Source organism: Crocodylus siamensis, chromosome 2, assembly GCF_052110815.1.
Source record: "Crocodylus siamensis isolate JL-2025a chromosome 2, ASM5211081v1, whole genome shotgun sequence".
In the NCBI taxonomy this organism is placed as follows: domain Eukaryota; kingdom Metazoa; phylum Chordata; order Crocodylia; family Crocodylidae; genus Crocodylus; species Crocodylus siamensis.
Window position 1 is genome coordinate 169282584 of NC_143396.1, and position 22553 is coordinate 169305136.

The 22553-nt window shown below is 49.1% G+C and overlaps 1 long non-coding RNA gene and 1 other non-coding gene across 2 annotated transcripts; one reads left to right on the forward strand and one right to left on the reverse strand.

Annotated features, from left to right (window-relative positions):
- The first annotated feature begins 445 nt into the window (after window positions 1-445).
- On the forward strand, window positions 446-22025 carry LOC149871238 (uncharacterized). The gene is made up of 3 exons (XR_016440519.1): window positions 446-563; window positions 14925-15035; window positions 21928-22025. It is a non-coding gene; the product is annotated as an uncharacterized LOC149871238 (long non-coding RNA).
- TRNAR-UCU (transfer RNA arginine (anticodon UCU)) lies at window positions 13486-13571 on the reverse strand. Its single transcript is given in 2 exon segments — window positions 13486-13521; window positions 13535-13571. It is a non-coding gene; the product is annotated as a tRNA-Arg (tRNA).
- Window positions 22026-22553: the final 528 nt, after the last annotated feature.

The following is a 22553-nucleotide window of genomic DNA, read 5'->3' on the forward strand; positions in this document are numbered from 1 at the left end:
GAGCTCCTGCCCTGTGGCTGGGGCCTGATTCGTCCTACTCAGCCTTAGCAGTACTTGGGAGCAGGGCATCCCTGGATTGGTCGTGTGCTGCAGAGCTGCTTCTTCCCCTCAGCAGGTTGGTGTTTTCAGGGCACCCCCTTCGCCTTGTCATGAGGAAAAAGGAGGTATGACTGAAGCAGGCAAAGAAGGACCGTGCCCGTGCCTACCCCTCAGGCATGAAGATAAAGTGCTGGGTTGGCTGGCTGACAGAGGCTTTTAAGTTCTCTGTCTCCAGTCATAACACCTATCATACCAGGCCCCAGTTGTGAGAAGTGCCCGAAGGTCAGAAGCACAACATGAGTCTGTGTTTAATTTTTAACTCTTGCCCTTGGGATATGACTGAATGTTTCCCCAGGGCTGGCGGTGACCTGTGTACGGGGGGCCTCCTTCAGGCCCCTTCCTGACACTCTCAGACACCGTTCTTGAGTAGAGAAAGTATGCTGCTCAAGGCAGGAGATTCAGAGATTTTAGCAGAGCTTACTAGAGGTGCAGCTTGTATCCACGCAGATGTGCATCCAAGGAGCGTAAGTCCAATGCTTCCAACCATAGGCGATACATAGGGGTGGCACGTGCCCCCCCCAGAGAGCGCTGGTGGCCCTCCTGACAACGAGTGCTCCAGCTGGTAGGGGGACACTGAAGGTGCCAGTGCCCCCCCTGAAATTAGGTCCAGCGGTGGGACATCAGTGGCGGAAGTCACTGCCGCCATGCCACATGCAAAGTGCTGGCACTTTCGTGCTTGGTGACTGGCTGCTGGCCCCTCACCTCCCCCTTGCCCCCCCCCCGGTCATGCCCCACTGGTGCCCCCCACTGGTGCCCCCCCAGACTCGGGAGGCACCAGTCGCCATGCTTCCAACACTCAGCTGGTGGAGGGTACCTGGAGGAGCTCTCACCCTGTTGACCTGGCTTCCTGGCACAGCACCTCACCCCAGGGCTGTATGACCTTTCCCCAGTTCCAGGGGGAGCCACTCCACGAGGGATCTCCCCTCCTGGATTTGCTGGGACCCTTCTCATCCCAAGCAAGAGATGAGTCTGTCACCAAAAGTCCAAGACCGTTTAGTCTTTAGAGAGACAAGCCTACAGCCTGTCTGTGGTCAGGATTGTTTTGAAAGCTTACACACGTATTAAGGAGCAATTACAAGTTTTAAATGATTATATTTTGGGGGGAAAGACGACTTTCTCTCTCTCTCTCTCTTGCACCACCTTGGAACGCTGTTTGCCATGTTCCTGTTTATTTTACTTTGCTGACTAGGCCAGTTGTAATGTCTGCAAAGGTCCACTCTGAAACAGGCTTTGTGGCCTGCTAGCAACTTAGCATAAGTCCCTTGAAGATGGCCAAAGCTGATAACAAGTGAACAAAGTCACATTATTATATCAGTAGGATTCTAGCTGACTATGTACAACTCAGTTGTTATAAAAAGGCAAAATATTTGTTACTTTTAGTGGTTGTTTCATGCTTTTCCAAAAAGCTGTTACGTGTTTTTGGCTTTAATATTAGTGGCTTGATAAATAAACTCTTGCTCTACTTTCCAGGCCACTGCTTGTGATTTAATATAAGCTTATTGAATGTATACCAGCATTAAGCACCTACTATTCATAGCTCAGGCTTTTTCTAAGTCCATAGTGAGCCCATCTACATGTGTATATTAATACAGGATTGGGCCAAGAACACTGCACCCCGATCTAGTGCTCAGGACCATGCTATCCTTGTACGGGGTTCCCCACAGGCCCAGATATTTGGCAGCAAGAGAGAGGCAACTGCTCCCCCACTTCCAAATCGTTGGACTCATAGGGAGCCCCACAGGCTGGATGACATGACTCTGGGCGCCGCACTTCAAGAGGGATGTGGACAACATGGAGAGGGTCCAGAGGAGGCCACTTGCATGATCAGGGGGCAGCAGGGCAGGCCCTACGAGGAGAGGCTACGGGACCTGAACCTGTTCAGTCTCCACAAGAGAAGGCTATGGGGGGATCTAGTGGCTGCCTACAAACTGGACAAGGGGGACCAGCAGGCAACGGGAAAGTCCCTGTTCCCCCAAGCAGTACTGGAAGTAACAAGAAATAATGGACTTCTAGATGTAGGCTGTCTTGTTATTCCAGGGCTTGAACCCAGAACATCCTACACATAAAACAGAGGTGAAAAACCACTACACTACAGAACCAAATCTGCCAGTGTGCTTTACCACTAGAAGTTGGAGTGTCTTCATTTATAGTGGAGAAGGAAGGCATGAACACGTCTCAGAGCTGGGATCTCTGCAGGGAAGGAGATTAGATCAGGAGAAAATAGAGGCCACAACAACTGAATGGAAATTGGAAAATCACTTTTGTTTTGTTTTAAAAAAAAATGTCGCTGGTGAAAAATTGAGTAAATATAAAAGAGGGGTAAAAATCCTCATCCCAACCCCATATGCCCCCACTTCCACTTTTATTACTTGAACTGAACCAATGATATCTAAGCCAAGTTGTGAAGTTGACCCTGGAAAGCAACGTTAAGTACCAGTAAAACTAAACAAGCATGTTCGGAAGAGTTTGGCTTCTCAGTACAGAGCTCCTGGTTCAGCCAAGGGAGGAACTGCCCTGTGGAGATGGGGAGACAAGTCACAAACTTCCCAACTGCTCCCCAAGAGATTCTCTGCCGGCTGGAAATGAAAAAGACAATTACCCTTCCTTCCATAGTAGTGGGAGAGCTGGGAACTCAGGTGTTTGGGACTTAGCGAGCTTTAGCCAAATGGGTCTAAAAACACAGCCTCTACCTCAGCAGAAGCTTGAACATGGACTTTCCCATTAACACCCTGTTTTCTTTTTACCAGCTGAACTAGCCAGGCTCAAAAAGGAAAGGTCTGTCAAATTATTTATTTTAAGCTTATCTATAGCAGGTGACTTTACCAGGGCTCAGGAGAATGTCACCTGCTCTGGCCTGACACCTGCCAGAGATGCTGATTTGCAAACAAGTCATTTATTTAGGAAAAAATAATAAGAGAACGACTTTCCTTTTAAAACGGGTGCCTGAGGATTCTGGGGGATCGTTTCTGAAGTTTCTCCCAGTTTGGAGGAGGAGCGGAGACTGGGACAGGAAGAGGATTCTTGGTTTGCTCATCCTGTTTGCTTGTGGAGCCAGAAAATGCCCTGGCCCAGTCATTCATGCAAGGAGAAATGTTCATGATAAAAACCTTGTTCCCAGGCGAGCCTCCTCACTCAGCTCCCTCTGGGCTCTCAGCTCGACTGGGGTCAAAGTCCAGTCCAGGCTCTTAGGGCAGGAGAGCTGTGACCAGCCAGGGTGGGGAACACTGGGCATGGCTGTGATGTGGTGAGAATGTGGTTCGGGGTGAAATGGAGTCAGAGGTACTGACAGAAAGAAATGCTAGTATTATTTTCCAGCGTCCATCCATTTAAATCAGTCTTCATGGCCCGGTATACATAATTTTCAATACTGAGACAAGTAATGTAATGTAATATAATATTAAATATGCATGGGAAAGATATGTTTGTACAGGGGTGGAAGAGTTGGGACAAGGGAGATTACAGTGGGGGGAGTGTTGTGGGGCCACTTGAAGCCCTGTGGTCTTGTTAGGGGCAGATGGGGAGAGAACCCAGGGTACATGGGTGGAGCAGGAAGCACTGATGGGGGCAGAGGATGCTTCCCTCTACCCTAATTTTGGTGTTAACTCTATCAACCAGGCTGTTCTGTGCATGTGCAAGTACAAGCACACACCAGCTGTCTTCTCTCTGCTCCTGCTCCCCCTTTCACTCCAATGAACACAGCTCTATGTTAGATGATGTATATATATAACTATATATATTAGGGGTGCACTGATAGAGAATTTTTCAGCTGATAATGATGGCTGATTTTTAACAAGCCATGTTGGCCGATACCGATTCCAATATGCAGCCAGGCAGCTTGGACAGCAGTGTCCAGCTGGTAAGTCTGCTGTGGGGAGAGTGGTGAAGGGGAAGGGAACAGGTTTGTGGGGACAGACTGAGGCCCGTGCAATGAGGGAGGGAGTGGGGCTGGGGCTGGGGCTAGGGCAGGCGCTGCACAGCCCGAGGCAGAGACAGGCCAGAGCCGCGGCTCATCCAGGGGGCATGGGAAGGGGTGGCTCCTACCCTGCACACACCCTGGGAGGGCACAGGGGGCATGTGCCCCTGGATCTGCACATGGGGTGAGGCAGGCTGCTGCTGCAGGCTGGGACCAGGACAGCATCAGGCTCTTCCTGGCAGGGGGCTGGGCCAGGCTGCACTTGGGGCAGGCAGCTGCAGTGCTGGGAGGGGGTTACGGTGGGGGGGTGCTGCAGCCACCCCAAAATTCTCTGTAGCCCCCTCAATTTGCCCTCTCAGCGCTGCTGCTGCCTGCCCTGAGTGCAGCCCTGGTCCAACACCCCCACTGGGAAGAGCCTAGCGAGCCCCCCAGTCCCAGGCCACAGCAGTAGCCCACCCTCCCCCCGCACACAGATCCTGGGGCACATACCCCCCCAACATGCTCTCCCAGGGTGTGGGCAATGGCGGGATAGATAGCTAGATAGATAGATAGCTATTTTTACAAAAAAGAAAAAGATCCACACAGGTGACTATATTTTGGTGCATGTCACTCTCACAGTGCACCACACAAAGCAGCATACTGCAGGCTTCCATCACACTGATCACATAAGAGTGAATTTACCTTGCATATAAAGAATTTTTGGTATTAAAAGGGTCGTTGCATTAGTGCAAATTCACACATACAGAACTTGCGTAAAGCGAGGGAAACCGGTATATAGAAATATATTTTCCCCCCAAAAAAAGAAAAAGGAAGAACACAGATCCACGTGGCTGCAATTAGGAGCAAGGGCCCTGTGTGTATAATCATGTTTGAGTTGGTCTTATAAGTCTTATAACCACCCAGAAGTGTGTGTTGTGGGGAGGGGGAATGGCAGGTCAGCATGGCTCGCTAGCCAGAGAGTGAGGTGATAGGGTAGAATGAGATTGTGGGGGTGGGCAAGCTGAGTCTGAGGGGGCTTGTTTGAATTGGCAATGGGTGTCCCCAGCTCCCTCTTTCACTCCTCCTGCCCTTCTCTCCTGAAGCGCTGCATTTCAAATGTGGCCCTTATTCCTAATCATTGGCACGCAGACCTGGGAAGACATGTACCCTTCTAGGGTGTTGGGCTTGCTCGCTCTGGGCATGAGTCCTCAGGACACGGGGTCGATGTCTGTGAGTGGCAGCAGAGGTGCCCAGTACTTTGTTCCTGGGTTTTGATGTCAGTAAACTCAGAGGACTCCTTGGTCTTGGGCTCAGGCCAGGAGGTATACGGGGAAGACATGCCCAACCAACCCCAGCAGCACCTCACCATGTTCCAGTGCTCATACAGTCTTGTCCCTAACTGCGTGTGGGTCTGGCTCCAGGCAGGCTTAAAGTGTACAGCTCGCTCATCTCAGGGACTCAGAACAGGGCATCTACCTGCTTGCCCTGGCTTTCAGGGTTATATGTCTCAGGCCAAACCAGGGGAGCAAATTTCAATTGTCAGCTACTTGCAGCATGAGAGGGGCAGGCAGCCAGCCACACCCTCGCCTATCTTTAAGAATGCTAGTGGCGGATCTGCCTGCTTGCCCCAGGAAAGGGGATATCTGCCCAGCATTTTCTCCTCCCCGGGGGAGTCCAGACACCCGGCTTATTTCCCCTTCTGATCCTAACAAGATCACAGGCCCTCGAGGGCTCCCACCACACTCACTCCTCCTGCCGCCACTCCATTTCACCACCTCCCAAGCCCTGTGCCACCCTCTCGCCCTGCTCTTGTACATGCATTTCTTCCTCTATGCATAAATCCTATATAGGTCTCAGTATTGTAATTATGCATGTCCGGCCACGAGGACTGATTTAAAGAGCTGGACATTGGGAATTACGCTAGGCATTTCTTTTTTCTCTCTCTCTAACTTCCTCTCCCCCCTTTTCCACTTCAGTATCTTACACCCCTCCAATCCCCCGCCTGTGGAAAAGTCAGATCCGTCCCTCAGAATGATGGAAATGAGAATGACCAGAAGCCACCACCTCATTATGAGTCCTTAAGCTAACCACAACTATTTGTATGGCTTTACTGGTGTATACCCCCTGCATAGCACCCTGGGATAGGCTACCTCCTGGTCAGAGTACATGCCAGGTCAGGGTGCAGCCCTCTCCAGCAGCAGTACTCCTAGTGAGAGTCAGGTTGCCCAGGCCCTGGGATGGGGCCCTGACAGCCATGCTAAAGTGCAGCACTGACACCTTGGCCTGCAGGTCCTGGTGCCTGGGGTGACAGTAGGGCACAGCTGTACTGGCCAGGCCTTGCTGGAGACCCTCTCCCTCTCGCTGCCCATATCCCACAAGCAGGCAGGGTGAAAAGGGAACTGGGAGCTGGGCAATGTGCAATGCGGTCACCAAGGGCAAGAGGGTGGGGCGGGGGGGTGGTTGTGAAGCACTCTCGCCAGCTCCAGTGGTTGTGTGGCACGACAGCCCTGGCACTGATGGCTTGGGGCTTCCCATCATAGAAGGAGCTCTGAGCAGGCTTTGGGGAACCCTGGTAGCTTTAACCCATTGCAGCCCTTTCCCTGCTCCTGGAACCCAGGAGATCTCACTCACTAGAATTCACCCGCCCAAGCGTGGGTGCAGTGAAAGCCACCAGCAGGGGCACAGAGAGGGAAAAGGGGCTGGCAGAAGCAGGGTACAGGGGTTGTGGAGAAAGAGGTGCCATTCCAGCCCTGCACCCCCCAAGGCAGTGCCTAGGCACTAGACGCCATGCCAGGCTCCCAGCTATGGCTGCTTAGGAGCTTCATGGTCTTTAGGTGTTTGATGAGTTCCCCCTGCCCCACATATGCCAAGCCACCACACTTCCCTGATCCATCCAGGACCACAGAGGCCCTTCCCAACTCTGCCATGCCACGAGGGTGCAGGTCCCCAGTCAGGCAGGATGGCATGGAGCCGGTGCCAATGCTCCCCTTCCACCTAGGCTGCACAGGACTGAACCAACCCCTTTTCCTCCAGTGCTGCCCAGCCCAGAGTCTGCCCTGGCTGCAAGCCCCTCTGGGCACCCACTGGCCTTCTGGTGACAGGAGCTCCACAAGGGCCTGGGGGCCCCCAGCCCAGAGCCAGCCCCTCTGGCTGAAGAACCGGGATGTATCCTCCCTTCTCTCCCCCGCCGTCTGGCCTGACAGTTGCTGTGTCAGTCAGCGGGTGGGAGCAAGGGCTTTTGCAGGTTTGGATAGTGCTCCCTGGCTACCCCTGGTGCTTCCGGGGAGCACTAACCAGGCTCATAAAGCCCATGGGCCTATTTGATTAAAAAGACTCGTGAACCTAGCCCACTAAAAACATATGGGCCGCCCACAAAGCCCATGGGATACTGAAGGAAGCACCAGAAATCTGACCAGCATACAGAAGTTATTTAAAGTGATATAGGTTGCTAAAGTGCTGTAAAATGCAATGTTTCAAATGTAATACCCCATTTAACATGGGTTAATTGAAAGCGCGGTGCCCATTTTTAAAGCGCTGTAAAGCAGTGCACTTCTGGCAAGTCCTGGCCATAAAGTGCTTTGAATGGCAACTTGTGTATACACCCAGCTGTATCTCTTGCCCTTCTGGTCTTTGTTCCCCCTCCTCCTGTAGACAGCATCACACTCCTGGAGTACCTGCGGGGAAGGTGTCACACCTGGCTCCTTCTGTTGTTTTTCCTCCTCCTCCAGAGCCTCCCTCCCCCCTTCTCAGTGCTGCCTCTTTCTGCTCTACTCAGCCTTACTCCCACCCTTCCTCCAATAGGTGGGATTGATCCTTCTGCGGTAGTGATTCTTTTATGTCAGATTTGGCTGAATCTCTCTGGACTCTCCCTGGGACCTTTCCCTTGACACTGAAGCACCAGGCGCTGCAGCTGCTGGAAACAGGATGTGGAACCAGCCCATGGAGCTGGCTGAGAGGGAATATGAAAACTGAATTGCAAGTGCCCTTCCAGGCACATGGGTGAGAGAGAGGGAGAGGGGAGTGTTTGAGGCCGAAGTTGTTGCAATCCAAAAAAACAAAAAACAAAAAAACAACCCCCCAACTCCAAAAACTTCTCCTTTAAGAAGACGTATTTCCATTCTAACCATTCCTGAGCCTCCCTGTCCACAATCCCTGCCCTCACTCAGCCTGAAAGCTTAACCCTAAACAGACAAGGTTCTTTGGGTAAATGTGATATCTTTTATTAGACCAACGGAGTAGTTGGAAAAAAGTTCTTAGCAAGCTTTCGGGTGCAGTCACCCTTCTTCAGGCATAGGGAGTCTCTGCTGTAAACCTAAACATGCTTCTTGCTGGTTCTCCAGGGTGAGCAAGCAAAGCTTTTGCCAGCCTTGGGTCCATAGAGTAGCAGTGATCATATCTACTTTACAAGCAGAAGGTACTGGATTTGTGACCCAGTTCATATGACTTCTTTTACCCAGGGGACAGATCCGTTTCTCTGTTGTGAACAGAATTTGCCCAAGATATACATTCATCTTAAATGGAATACTATAGCATTAGGCCTCTAGCATATTAGTAAAGCTTCTAGTTTCTTTTTATCAGAAGACGAATGATTTGTGCTTTATGGGAAGATGCATGACAACATCTGCACCCGTCTTTTCAAAATCCTAGATCCATCCATGGAGCTGAAGCATCTCAATTTTTTTCTGAAGGACTCATATTCAAGTCTCTCTTGAAATAGATGCTGTGTCTTGCAAGAAAAAACGTTTTTTTTTTTTGCAAAGAGCTGGGGTGCAGTTGCTTTTAGTGTTCCAGGCAGCATTTATAAGGACACTCCGAAATATTTTGTTTCACTTATATTATTCACTTGTTGGGAGAAAGAACCCTTTTTTTTCTGTTTATTAAAAAAATGTCTTAGTGGAGAGAGAACAAATAAATGAATAAAACAGGGGAGAAAACTCAATTCCTTCTCCTCTCCATTCTCTTTCCTGCCTGACTCTCCATCAACAGAACACAGAAAGCATGAGAGAAGATGAATGTGTTCAGATTGCAATGAAACTTAAGTAAGGACTTAAGTAAAAAGAAACAGATTTTGTTGGTAAAATGCAACTCTTCTGTGCAGGGCTCCTGTCTCATTCCCTTGAGGGACGAGACCCCTTTGGAGGGGAAGGGTAGAGGAAAGTGGGGCCCTCTTGCTGGTGGGGAGAGCCTGACATTAGCTTTGCTTGCCCCAAAACTGATAGGAACAGAAAGCAAGTTTTGGGGTCCCAAGAGGCTGGGCTGGAAGTAGTGCAAGACTGCAGCTGCAGCAGCAGCACCTGGTGCCTCAGTGTCAGGGGAAGGGTCCCGGGGGGATTCAGCCAAATCTGATATAAGAAAATCATATCCAAAGCAGCTATGTTGCTTGAACAGGGACTTGAACCCTAGACCCTTAGATTAAAAGGCTGATGCTCTACTAACTGAACTACCCAGGCACATAACAATTGCTCTGTGTGTGTGTGTGTGTGTGTGTGTGTGTGTGCGCGCGCGCGCGCGTGCGCGTGTGTACATGTGCCTGTGTCTTTAGTAGCTGACTTCATCCCAGCTTTTGTTAAGGGTCCCTATGTCTCCAAGGCATGCTATCTCCTCGACTCTGACACCTGTCTCAGGTACTTTTCACTAACAAAAGAAATACAAGGAAAAGCTTCCTTTTCTCATTTGCATGTGTTTGCATTCATGCAAGTGAGAGGTTCTTTTCTCTTTGATGGTGTTTTCACTTCCCTTTTATTTTGTTGGTGGGCAGGTCGGTTTGGTTTTCAATAACCTATTTGCCTTTCACTGGAAATAGAGGCTTCCAGCTCAATGTGGCACATGCCTGGTTTGCTTTCTCCTGTTTGAATGAGGTGCCTGAAAATGGAGCCATCGAAGGCCATTTTCTCAAGGTGTAAACAGTGCTTTCCAAGCAAGACTCTTCCCAGCACACTCGCCCCACTCCGCTTCTCCTGTGAGTTTTTGGCAGGGCCTGGTCTGAAGTCATCCCTGGGCTCTCCGGGCAATAGGGGCAATGACCAGTCAGGTGGAGGGTGCTGGGCATGGCCAGGGTGGGTGACTTTCTGCTCCCTTGGTTCCTGGGAAGGACCAAGTGCAGGTGGTTGTTGGAGAATGAGCAAGCTGAGAGGAGGTGGAGCAGGCAGCACTGAGAGGGATGGAGGGAAGCTAAGGGCAGGAGAGAGAGAGCGCAGGGCAAGCCGTGTTTATTGGCTTCTCTCAGGCCCCTTGATGAGAAGAGCACAAAGCTCACAATGACAAGAGGCGGCTCTCCTAAATGGCCAAGCAGCAGAGAGAACAGACATCAAATCTGCTGAATTTGGTTTGGCTGAATCTGAGCCTCCCTCAAAGGGCTTCTTGTTACAAGGATCTGCCTCCTGTTCTCTTAAATGTCTCCTTTCAGTCTTGAGCTCGCGGGATCCTGGGAAGTGTATTTTGGATCAATCATGTTCCTGGGCATGTTTGCAGAAATGTTTGGTGTTTCGCTGCAGATGCCATTCCCAGTTAAAAAGGTCCTGTCTTTTCCTGTCTTTTCTGTTCTTCTGCCAGTGTCCAAACAGGGGAAGGTCGTTCCCAATGGACAGAGCTGATGTCACAGCCTTGCCAGCTGCTTCCCAGAAAGCGGGACAGAGCAGCAGCCTTCAGGTCTACCAGTTACTCTGCCTCTCTTCAGAGGCAGGGTGTTAGCCTTGCCTCTCTTGCCCTGCTTTCCTCAAAGACACTCTGCCTTGAGGAACACTGCCTTGTCTTCTCCAGTGGGGCTCCTTCCCTCATCCCCTGGCATGTGCTCCTTGCACTGGCTGCAGAGGACCTCTGTCCAGGGCCTGGACAGCAAAAGCCCAGATAGGAAGGGGAATTTGTGTTTTGAAAGAGAAATGGCAAGTCCTCTCCAGCCAGGAGGAAGGTGGTAGAGCAAGATAGGGCCTGGGAAAGTAGGATTGGGCCAACCAGCTCAGACTTGATGTCCATGGAGGCACAGGGATTGCCAAGTTGGGAGCTGGAGTGGGCAGATAGCTGGGAGACATGAGTTTGGGGAACCAAGAGAGGTTTTTCAAAAAGATTTCTGAAGGGCTTAATAGTGCACTTCAGTTTTTAAAAGCTGCCATTTTCTCTTACTTTATTTTGTTTCAGTGGCTTTGTGTCTGAATTTTCTAGCTTGCCAAGCAAACAGAAAAGATAAACTGAGAATTTCCCTTACCAAACTGGAAGAGTCTCTATTTTCAAGTGAGAGCTGCCATCAGCAACAATAGCCCTCAATTCTTGATAACAAATTTAAGAAGGGATCTATTTCTCTTATTCATTTTTCCACAATAAATTGCTTGTTTGCAAATCAGCACTTCCAGCAGTTATCAACCCCGAGCAGGTGACCTCTTTCTGGGATCTGGTAGACAGGGATAGCTAAGCAAAAGGAAAAAGGAAACAAGTACTCTGACAGCTTTCTGTTTTGAGAGCTTGGCTAGTTCAGTTGGCAGTTCCGCAGCCTTTTAATCTGAAAGTCTAGAGTTTAAGTCCTGCTTCCTGTGCTGGCTGCTGTTGCAGACAAAGCCCTCCTGTTTCCTTTAAACAGAGTAAGATTGTCCCAAATATTTCCCTTTATACCCCTCCCACTATTATGGAAAGATGGCCAGTTGATTTCTGAATTTCTCCTGGGGAACAGCTGTCAGGTCCTTGAGCTGTCTCCCTGTTTCCCACAGGGCTGCACCCTCCTTGAGCTGGGGCAGAAGCCCTCCACTGAGGAGCTGAACACTTTAGACCAAACTTCATTTTTTTATACTTAACATTTCAGTGTAAACCTCATATCCTCCCTCAGATAGCATTGGTTCCATTCAGGCAGTAAAACAAGTAACTAACAGTGGAAGTGGGGATTTCATAGATTTCACAGACAGGGACCTCAGGAGATCATCAAGTCCAGCCCCCCACCCCAGGGGCAGTCAGCTGGGGTCAAAGGATCCCAGCAAGATAAGCATCCAAGTGTTTCTTAAAGGAGTCCAGAGTAAGTGCTTGCACTACCTCTGGAAAGAGCCTATTCCAGGCCTTGGGGACTTGGACAGTAAAGAAGTTTTTCCTTATGTCCAGCCTGAAATGGTCTTGGAGGAGTTTATGACCATTTGACCTTGTCATCCCTTGGGGGACTCTTGTGAACAGGCGTTCCCCCAGATCCTGATGTACACCCTTTAGATACTTATAGGCAGCCACCAGGTCCCCGCTGAGCTTGCGCTTTTCCAGACTGAAGAGTCCCTGTCATCATAAGGTGTATTCTCCTGCCCTCTGATCATGCGCGTGGCTCTCCTCTGGACTCTCTCAAGCTTCTCCACGTCCTTTTAAGATTGTGGAGCCCAAAACTGGATGCAGTACTCCAGCTGTGGCCTCCCCAGGGCTGAGTACAGTGGGAGGATGGTATCTTGGAATTTGTTTGAGAAGCATGTATGGATGCAAGCCAGAGCATCTATGGGGAATGGGAAGGTTGTTCTATACCTTATCAGTCTTTCCCCAATAACAAATTGTTTTTTAAAAAAACAGAAGAAAAGTGCATTTCCATTCTCTGTTCAACTGCCATGACATCATTCCCTTCCTACCTAACTTCCTTCCTCTCAGAAATCCCGGCTTGATGAAAAAAATCTCATGTGCTTTGTCCTGTGCAAAGGAAGATACTCCAGCATCTCTCAGGGAAGACAGCTCTGCAGTTGTGGTTCTATAGTATAGTGATCATTGCATCTGCTTTACTTGCTGAAGGTCCTAGGTTCAAGCCATGGTAGGACTGAAGTGCTTATAATTTAGGAAACCCTATGCAAAGGAGGGGGCAACCTAACTTCCAACATTTCTGGGATTTGGCAATACCCAGTGTTTACCTGCATCTTCCCCAACCCAGGATAATCTGATACTCAGAGCAGTGGTAGCAGTCTTCAGTCCTCAGCAAAACAAAAGCAGCCTTGAGAACTGCTTCCTGTCACCAGCCTGTGCTTCCTTTTTCTGCCCCTATGTCCACAACTCACCTGAATAAGATGTGAGTGCAGCTGGTGGGCAGCCAGGGAAAGGGGAGCTGGGCAGGGTCGGGGTAGGTGACCCTCCACTTATTTGATTTCCAGTAATGTGCAGCTGCAGTGGCAGAGGAAGGTGTCAGCAAAGGTCAGAGAAGGAAGAGATGTCACTGAGTGGGTCTGGGGGAGGCATGGTCCAGAATGGAGAGACTAGGACCAGGCTGGATTGGCTGCCCGCCCCCCACACCCCAGCTCCTTGGGCTGTGAGATGCTGGTCACAGGAGAAGTGGAGAGCAAATCTCATAATGGCAAATGTACCAAGCAGGCCCCCACCAGGATGGCCAATGGAAAAGGCTTTGAACTTCAGGTGTAATGGGCCTGGGTCCAGGTTGGGAGCTTCTTATCCACTGTCTTACAACCATCCACTTGTTCAGTGCCTTGTGCCCAGTAGTAACAGACACCAGGTGCCTCTCAGGTAAAGCCCCTGGTGAACAATGGGTTTGTAAAATGTGCTGACTCTGGTGGGACTCGAACCCACAACCTTTGAATGCCTTCTGCTCACTAGAAGTCCAATGCGCTATCCATTGTGCCACAGAGCCAAGGACCAGTACAGCAACCTGCCACAGCCACCCCATAAAACTTAGTGTTTTGTATGGGTGTTCAAGTTTATAACTGCCTGAGCAAGGCATGAAAGAGGCAGCCATGAAAATTATTTGAAAAACTCTGGCTTTTGGTGCAGCCACAGAGCCAGGGGAGGTGGTCAGTCATCTCGGTGGCTCCGTTGCAGTTGGGTCACAGGCAACTGGGTCTCTCTGGCTGTCCCCCTCTATGCCTCCGGGCTGTCACTGGCAAGGCTCAGTGGGCTGTCAACCAGTTCAGGTTCCTGTGATCTTTGCACGGGTCCTTGTGGTGGATGCACTCCCACACAGCCTGACAAGCATCGCCCAGGAGCAGGTCCACGGGTGACATGATGTCCTTCAGCCTCACCGTCTCCTGGATCTCTTTGTTATTGCTCATGAACACAGGGCCTGCACTCTGCAGGCCGTACAAACTACGGAGCCAGTTTAGGATCTTGTAGAACCACGGTGAGCCCATGATCCACGGTCTGTGGTTGGTCAGGGTGACCTCCCCCACCCTCAGTGTCTCAGGATATGCCCTGCAAAATATCTCACCAGGCAGGTGGTTTTCAATTCTGTGCCCATTCCAGCTTGCAGATCTGGCTTATGTACTTGGCCCACAGGAACAGGAGGATGCTAGGCATGCCCCTGCCCCTGGCCCTCTTATCCTTGTACAAGGTCTTCCTGGCGACCTTTTCCCATCTGTAGCCCCAGAAAAACACACACATGGCTCTTGGAAATTCAAGCCCAATGCCTTCAGCACTCACCTGTTTTCGTATGGGCTTGACCCTGCTCTTGCCATTCTTAGCTTTGCTCTCCCTTTACTGTGCAGCATCACTTCCTTGCAGTAGCTCAGGCTGGGCTTGTCTTTTCCTCCTCCCTCAGTGCTGCCTCTTCCCTGCTTTTCCAAGTGTCCTCACATCCTGCTTCCCACCCCACTGCAGTTGGTCTTCCCTGGGAACTATCAAAGCACCTCAAACCCCTTCCCACTGGCCACAAAACTTGGACCCTGCTTGTTGAGAGCTCACACAGGGGAGAGGAGAGGGAAGCTGAAGTAGGGAAAACCTCTTTGTTAAAACTAGAGTAGACCATGGTCTTCGAGTACTTTCCTTTTCTGGCTGCCTGTCTTGTATATATCAGTTAAAGTGAGGCAGGGTTCTTTGGGTAGATGTGATATCTTTTTTTAGACCAACTAAATAGTTGGAAAAAATGTTCTTTGCAAGCTTTCAGTTAGAGTGAAACATCTGTTTTTCAATAAAAGGCATCTTCAAATTAAAACCCTCCAGGATGGAATAAAATTGCAAGTGGAACTGATTTCTTATTTGTATTTTTCAGACAAAACCTCAACTGTTTGCAAAGCAGCAGCTGATGTGACATCCCTGTGGGAGCAGGGATCCCACTCTCAGAAGCTGGGATAGGTCAGGAGCAACAGCAGCACACAAAAAAGTAATGTCAAGTGAGATCCTGGTTATGTCAGTCAGTGGATAATCAAGTTTTTGCTGTGATGGTCCAGGTTTTAAATCAGGTGAAGGCTGCTCTTTGCAAGGAGAGAAACTTGTTCCTTTTTCCAAAGAGCTGGGTGCAATCATGTTCAGTATTGGAGAGACTGCTTGTAAGGACATTATAAAATATTTTCTTTCAATTGCATTATTCACTTTTTGGGGGAAAGAGACTGTTTTCTTCTGTTTAACTTTAAAAAAATCCTCCCTGGGGAATGACTAAAAAAAAAAAAATGAGAGAAAGCCCAGTCCTTTTCTCACTTCCCTTTGATTAAACAAATAGAGCAGGGGGTCACATGTATGGCCATGGAGTAAGTCTGTCTGGCTCAATGAGAGGAACAGTGGAAGTTGGGGTTGTGGCTAAGGCATGACCTTAGGCCCTGGTAGACATGGGAATAGGGAGCAGGAGGGCAAGTGGGGGCTGACACAGCCTCAGCCTCCCTTCATCTCCTTCACCTGTTGCCATTGCTGCAGTCCCAGCTCTCTGCCATCCCATTCTGAAGCTGCCATTGCCACCACATGCCCTGTGCCCCATGCTTGTGCTGTGGAATGGAGCATGTGGTGGCATGTAGCAGTGGCGGCAGTTTCAGGTCTGGCCAGGGCATGCACCACATGTCAGTAGCTGGAACTGTTCTGTATTTTTTTGTCTTTACATATATGAAGGTTATATATATACACCTTCTAGTCACTGATCATTGCCTTCTTAACCCACCACAGGAACCCGTGCACACGTTACCATATTCACACCTGTGGAAAAGTGCTCCCACACACCCGTCCTCAAGGCATCATCTCTCTTAAAACCCCTTGTCTCTTGGCCCTGTCCCTGAATAGGGGGTTTAAAATTCAGTTCATCCACTGTCACTTTCGCTGACAGGCTCACTGTTCCTGTCATTGCTGCTGTCCTCGTCGCTGTCTTCTGATCCAATTGTCTCGATATCCTCTTCACTGTCTGTCCGTTTCCCTACTGGGCGGGGTGGAGAGTCTTGAAAGATCCTATACCAAATGTCTCTCTGCCAGGTTGATTTGGCTGCAACCTCACCATCCTCTGATACTGATTTCTGGTACTAGGACTGGAGTTTGCTCAAAGCCATTTTAACGCAGCCTACCACCTGAGGCTCATGTGCGTGTACATCAGGAGTTTTCTGGATTGTGCTGTATGGCCCAGGTTGGAACAACCACTGCAATTACCTTGGGGTTGGACCCAGTTTGCAAGGAGCCCATGGTCTGGATCTAGCCTGAGGCTCAAGGTGTTTGAAACCCTGAATGAGAGAAGCTGGAGTGAACTCAGATTGACATGAAATTTTAAGTAAAAACTAAAACATGTTGTCCAAATAGTTCAGCTCCTCAACACTCCTATCCCATCACCAGGCCAGGCCAGGCCATCAGTTCTGCTTGGTGATAACCTCTGAGGAACAAGTTGCTCCATGTGCAGAATGGGCTGCTACTGGGGACAGAGCAGGGCTGTCCCTGCAAAAGCAACAACTACCATCCACTAGGGACTTGAACCTTAGACCCTCAGAATAGAAATCTGATACCTCTATCAGCTGAACTACTCAAGCCTATACAAAGCTGCTCCCTGTTGGAATTACTATCTACATCTTTGGTCAAGGGTCTTTCTAATCAAATGAATGTTGTCTATTTTGCCCTCATGCCTCTTAATTGCTGCTATGCAAACCAGGCAGTTTAGCATGAAAAAGAGGTTAAAAAATAAGGCCCCTTTCTCATTTTGATTTATGCAACTGAGAGGTTCTCTTCGTGCTCTCTGTCTTGCTTTGCTTTGGTTTACTTTGCTTTGGTTTGCAGGGGTTTTCACTGGAAGATAAAGACTTACAGTTTGGTGTGGGATATTCCTGGTTTGCTTTGCCCTGTTTAAACCAGACACCCAAAAATGGAACAACCCAAAGGCCATATTCTCACAGTGTGAACACTACTCTACAAACTGTTTATACTCCCAACTTCTCTCCCCCTTGCCCTCATTTGAGAGCTTTCAGCATGGCCAAGCATGGTTCCTGGGAAGGGCCAGCAGCAGAGGGTTATGAGGGAGAGAACAAAGTTGAGAACAGGAGGAAAGGTAACACTGAGAGAGATGGAGGGAGAAGGACAAACCAGGTCTGGCAGCCTCTCATGTGCTACCGGATGAGGAGAGAGCAAAGTTTACAACTGGCAAAAAGGGCCTACAGGTCCTCTCCTAAATGGCCAAGTGGTGAAAGCATTGTGCTTTAAGCCTACTGGTTGTAGGTCTAGCTGGGTATTAGATCCACTCAGAAGACTTCCTTTTACAAGGAAGCTACTTGTGCTAGCTTTTCCCATAAATGCCTTATGTCACATAGGCAGGCAAGGCTCTTTGGAGTAGATGTGATATCTTTTATGACATCAACTGAGTAGTTGGAAAAAAGTTCCTAGCAAGATTTTGGGTGCAATCACCCTTCTTCAGGCACTCTTCTTCTTATGTCACTTAGGAGCGTGTACTCAGGTGTCCAGTGGAAACTGTAGTTAAAGGTTCTGTGTTATAAAATATTCCCTCCCATCAGAAATCTCCTATTTCCACATCATTTTTTCTTCTCGTGGAAAGGAGATTCCAGGCCCTGGGGTCAGGGAGGTGGGGAGCCTGCAAGTCCCAGAGGGAGAGAATGGCTGGTGCTGGTGGTGTTCCTATGAGAGAGCACAGGACATCCCCGTGCTGATGGTTTAACATGGGGCTGGGAGCAGAGCTGTGAAACCTCAAAATTAAAACACTGCCAGAATGCAAAGCTTACCAGAACAAAAGCAGAAACACTTGCAAAACTCACCAGAATGGCTGTGTGGTAAAGGTGTTGGTTTTAAAATCTGATGCACATGCCTATGTGTGAGTTTGGCACCCACTTCAAGTAGACTTCTGCTTTTCCTCCTGGGAGCATCACTGAGCTGTAGAGGCAATGCGGGACTGGTCAGCCTGGGGCAGACCAGGGGTACCTGGCTCATCAATGAATTTGTGACTCTGGTAGGACTTGAAGCTGCACTTTAAGATGGTTTTCTTATGTCTCAGATATCTACACATTCTCCATCATCGATATGTGCAAGTACTTGGAGATGTGAGGATGTTGCTTTTCCCCACCAATGGGGAACTATATTCCCAGGGTTCCAAGTCCACCATTCAGGACCTCTTCTTTTTCCGTTTCCTAACACATGGAAATAATTGCTCCTTGTCAGAGATTCTCAGAAGACAGGGATGGCCAACCCCAGCCCCCTGTGTTTTGCCTGGGACCTTTCCTTTGACATTAAGGCTAAGTACAGACAGTCAAAAAGCCTGAAGCTGAACTGATTCAGTCTTTTCAGGTTAGTCTAAGCTGCAAAGATTGAACCAATAAGCAAATGAATAGTCATTCACTTTTCATTCAGGAAATGCAGTCACATGCCTGCAATGGCTCAAACCAGAAGCCAGGGGTGATAGAGCACAGCTCACTGGCATGTAGCCAGCATGGGGCTGTGTGTCTGCTCCCTTTTCCTGCTGCCCCTAGGGTCTCCGGGATTTGCAGTCCACAATTACAGTAGCAGGACTCTGCAGGGTTGCTCATCACTTCCTGTTCCTGTTTCCAGGTGCCTCTGGGATTTGTAGTCCACAGTCACAGCAAGCACTAATTAAACCAGCAGAGCAGGGCAGTTCTGTACTCAGGGGAAGGTGACTTTAACCCTCCTCCCTGGCCCCAGATCCCAGCCAAGGTTTGCCTGGGAGCACAGGGCAGTAGGCCAACGCTCACTGCTCCAGCTAGGGAGCAGAGGAGCAGGGCCAGCCCTGCTCTTTTGTGCAGACAGCAAGGCTGCAAAGCACACTGGGATGCTGGAGGACTCTGATTTAACTTGAACATGAAAGGGGTCTGAGACAGAAGTTTCATAAACTGTTCTGACCCAAATCAGTATGTCTGATACTCCTTTCAGCCAGGTTTATCTTAAACAAGTTTTGACCATTCTGAAACTGGTTTATATGAACCAAACTTCTGTTCTGTTACAGGTTAAAACTAGTCTGATCACTTAAACTGATTTGTGTGTAACTTCTGTCCCTAGACTACAAGCTGGAGGCAGGATAGCTTGGAACCCAGAATAGCTGGTTGAGAGGGAACACAGAGCCTCCAACACTGGGAACTGGTTGCCCTAATACATCAGCGGCTTCAGTTCTTTTAGGCAGAAAGTTCCTTGGGGAGCAGCTGGGACGTCCCTGCCATCTCTCTAATTTTTGGAAAGCAGAAATGCCAGTGACCTTCCCGGTACAGCTGTGGGAGGGCATGAGGGAGAGAGGAGTGTTCAGGGCTGACATTGCTGCAATTGGAACATGTTAAGAGTTTCTCCTTAGAGACGGAACATTTCCAGTCAAGGCATTCTGGTTTCCCGCTGTTGGCAGCCCCTGGTCTCAAATAGTCTGAAAGCTTAACTCTTATCATGTTTCTCACTGATTTCCTAGGACTTACAAGCATGGATCCTGGTCTCGGTTTCATGGTATAGAATTTATAATTATCTTGTCTTATTTGGTTACAAAAGGTCTTGAGTTTGAACACCTGCAGAGCCAGATTGCTGTGCTGGACCTTAGGGATCCAGAATCTGGTTCTAGTTCTCTATAGTAGACACATCTGTACAAGATGCTGGCTGCATAGTAGCTTAATAATAGTGCATGGTAGCATGTCACATCACAAACAGTGCTAATATTCTACTGTGCAGTATCATTAGCCTACTGTGCAGTAGTATCACTAAAAAGGCATTCACCTGCATGCAGTAACTCTGGTTACTGCACATTTATTTAGTACTTGTTTATTTAGTGCTTTACATTTATTTAGTACTTATACCAGTACTAAATTAAATGTGTAGTAATCACTGCACTTTAATGAACATGTAGATGTGCCCAGTGATCAGTGGGCTCATCTACATGAGACACTAAACGCTCAGTGCACTAATTCTACTGCACATTAGTGCATCATGGCAAAAGCCATACTAACGTGCATTAGAATTAGTCTGCTGAGCATTAGTGTCACTAAAAAGGCATACTATCTCCCCCTGTGTCCTTACACCCCATCACCTGAGTGAGACTGCAAGCCCTGCAGTGTCACTCACTGGGCGCATCTACATGTACCTATTAATGCACAATAATAAGATCTGGAGCTTATTGCTGATGGATGCACATCTGCACATGCACCCAGAATTGCAGCACATTGAGCAGGTATTGAGCAGCTCTGACTGGCAGGGGTCCCCAGGGATCAGGCTGCCAGCCTGGGGCTGCTCCCCCAGCTCAGTGTGCTGCAGAAGGGCTGGCTGGGCCACAAGGGGGCTTCAATGCGGGGCTAGCTGGCAGGCAGGCCCCACATTGAAGCCCCCTCATGCCCCAGCCAGCCCTTCCAGCATCCACATGTGTGCTGCTGCAGAGTTTTTTACTCCACAGGAGGATAATACTTGTATTCAGAAGTACTCCCTGCTGTGGACTAAATTAGCTTGCTCCAGCCTAATAGGGAGGCACATGTAGTCACCATGATTTTTACTGTGCGGCTAATTAGTCTACTGTGCGGTAAATGTTTTGTGTAGACATACCCACTGGGTATCATGCCCTGGAGAACACCCGCAAGGTCAGGCATTTGAGCTCCAGCTCTACCGTTGTACTTTCCGACACGGATGGACCTAAATCTCATCACCCACAGCCTCTGCTGGAGCACATTTCCCTGTCACAGCTCCTCCACCCTGGATGGTGGGAGCCTAGGTTTCTTCTGATCCATTGCTGTTGCTCAACCTTCTGTTCATGTGTTGTCCCTCAACTGTGGGTGTTGCTCTGTGGTTGTTAAGGGGCTGAGGATGTGGACTGCAGGTGTTTGAGTCTGACCTTTGTCCCATGTGTTTAAAAAATCATTTGCTTCCACTGGATGTCATGGAATTTGCTAACAAGAGAATTCCAGGCAGGTATGTGGGCTTGGAAATTTAAGCCCAGCACCTTCATCAGTGTACCCTTTCAGGGGAGGACCTGCCCCCTGCTCTTGCTAGAACATTTTGGCTCTCCCTTTAGGGGACTGTTCAGCCAGGAGAAGAGAAGACTTGAGGGGGAAGCTAATATCAGGACCTGGGAGAAACAGTGCTCACTAGGGCAACCGAGGGAAGGAGAAGGAGCAATGGCCATAAACTGTTACAAGATGGTTTCAGGTTGGATGTAAGGAAAAACATCTTTACAGTAAGGGTGACCAGAATCTGGACTAGACTTCCCAAGGATGAGGTGCAGTCCCCAACCTTGGAAGTCTTCAAGAGGACACTGGACAGACACCTCTCTGGGATCATTTGATCTCAGCAGTATTCCTGCCCAGAGCAGGGGGGTTGGACTTGATGATCTTTCAAGGTCCCTTCCAGCCCTTGATTTCTATGATTCTTTAATTCTGTGATTTTTTACTGTGTGCCAAGTGTCACCCCTACCCTCAGTAGCTCCGTGGAAGCTGTAAGGCTGTGCTAGCCTGTTCTTCCATTCTCAGCCCTGCCTTTTCCTCTCTGTCTCCAGTTCCCTCACATCCTGCTTTCCACTGCTCTCTGCAGCTTTTTTTGGGGGGAACTATGGAAGCGGGGAGTCCCCTTCCCCACTGGCCACAAAACTCAGTCCCTGTCTTGCTGAGAGCTCACATGGGAGGCAGGAGGAGGGAGGCTGAGCTGGGGAAACCTCTTTGTTCAGAACTGTTCACACCCTGAGAAGTGGTTTTGGGGTAATTTTGTTTTCTGGCTGCCCATCTAATGTGTCTCCATCAAAGCGGAGCAATGATTTTTTCATTAAAAGATGCCTGCAGTATCAAAACTCTCTGACATAGAATACAGTTGCAAAAGGAACTGACTTCCTGTGTTTTTTCCAGACAACTCAACTGTTTACAAAGCAGCAGCTGAAGTACAGCAGGTGACATCCCTGTGGAGCAGGAATCCCACTCTGAATGGCTGGGTTGTGTCAGCAGCAGCAACAGCAAAATAAATAATTAAATAAAAAAGACCTTGCTGTATAGGCTTGGGTAGCTGAGTTGCCGTTGCCCTGCGCCAAGTCCCTATTGAGGCAGAAGTGCTGCTTTTTACAAGGAGCTGGGTGCAGTCATGTTTACTGCTGGAGAGGACATTTGTAAGGACACTTTTTTGTTTTGATTTCATGGTCCCTTTGTTTGGAGGAGAGCTTTCCCCCCCTTTGTTTCTCCTCGCTCCATAAAAATCAGAAAAAAATAAAAATAAAAGGAGGGAGAAACCCAAGCTCCTCCACCTTGGCCACCCCAAGTCATTTCTATGATAAAGCAAACAGAGCATGAGAAAAGCTGGAATGAATTCAGATTGAGATGAAATTTTAAGTAAAAACATAAGATGTCCAAGAAACTCAGTTCAGGGCTTTTGCCCCATCCCTAGGAGGAATGAGGACCTTTGGAGAATGGGACACAGGGAATCTGGGCAGAGGGTTTCCTAGGGAGCAGCTGGGAGGTGCAGGACATCTGCTCTGCCTGGT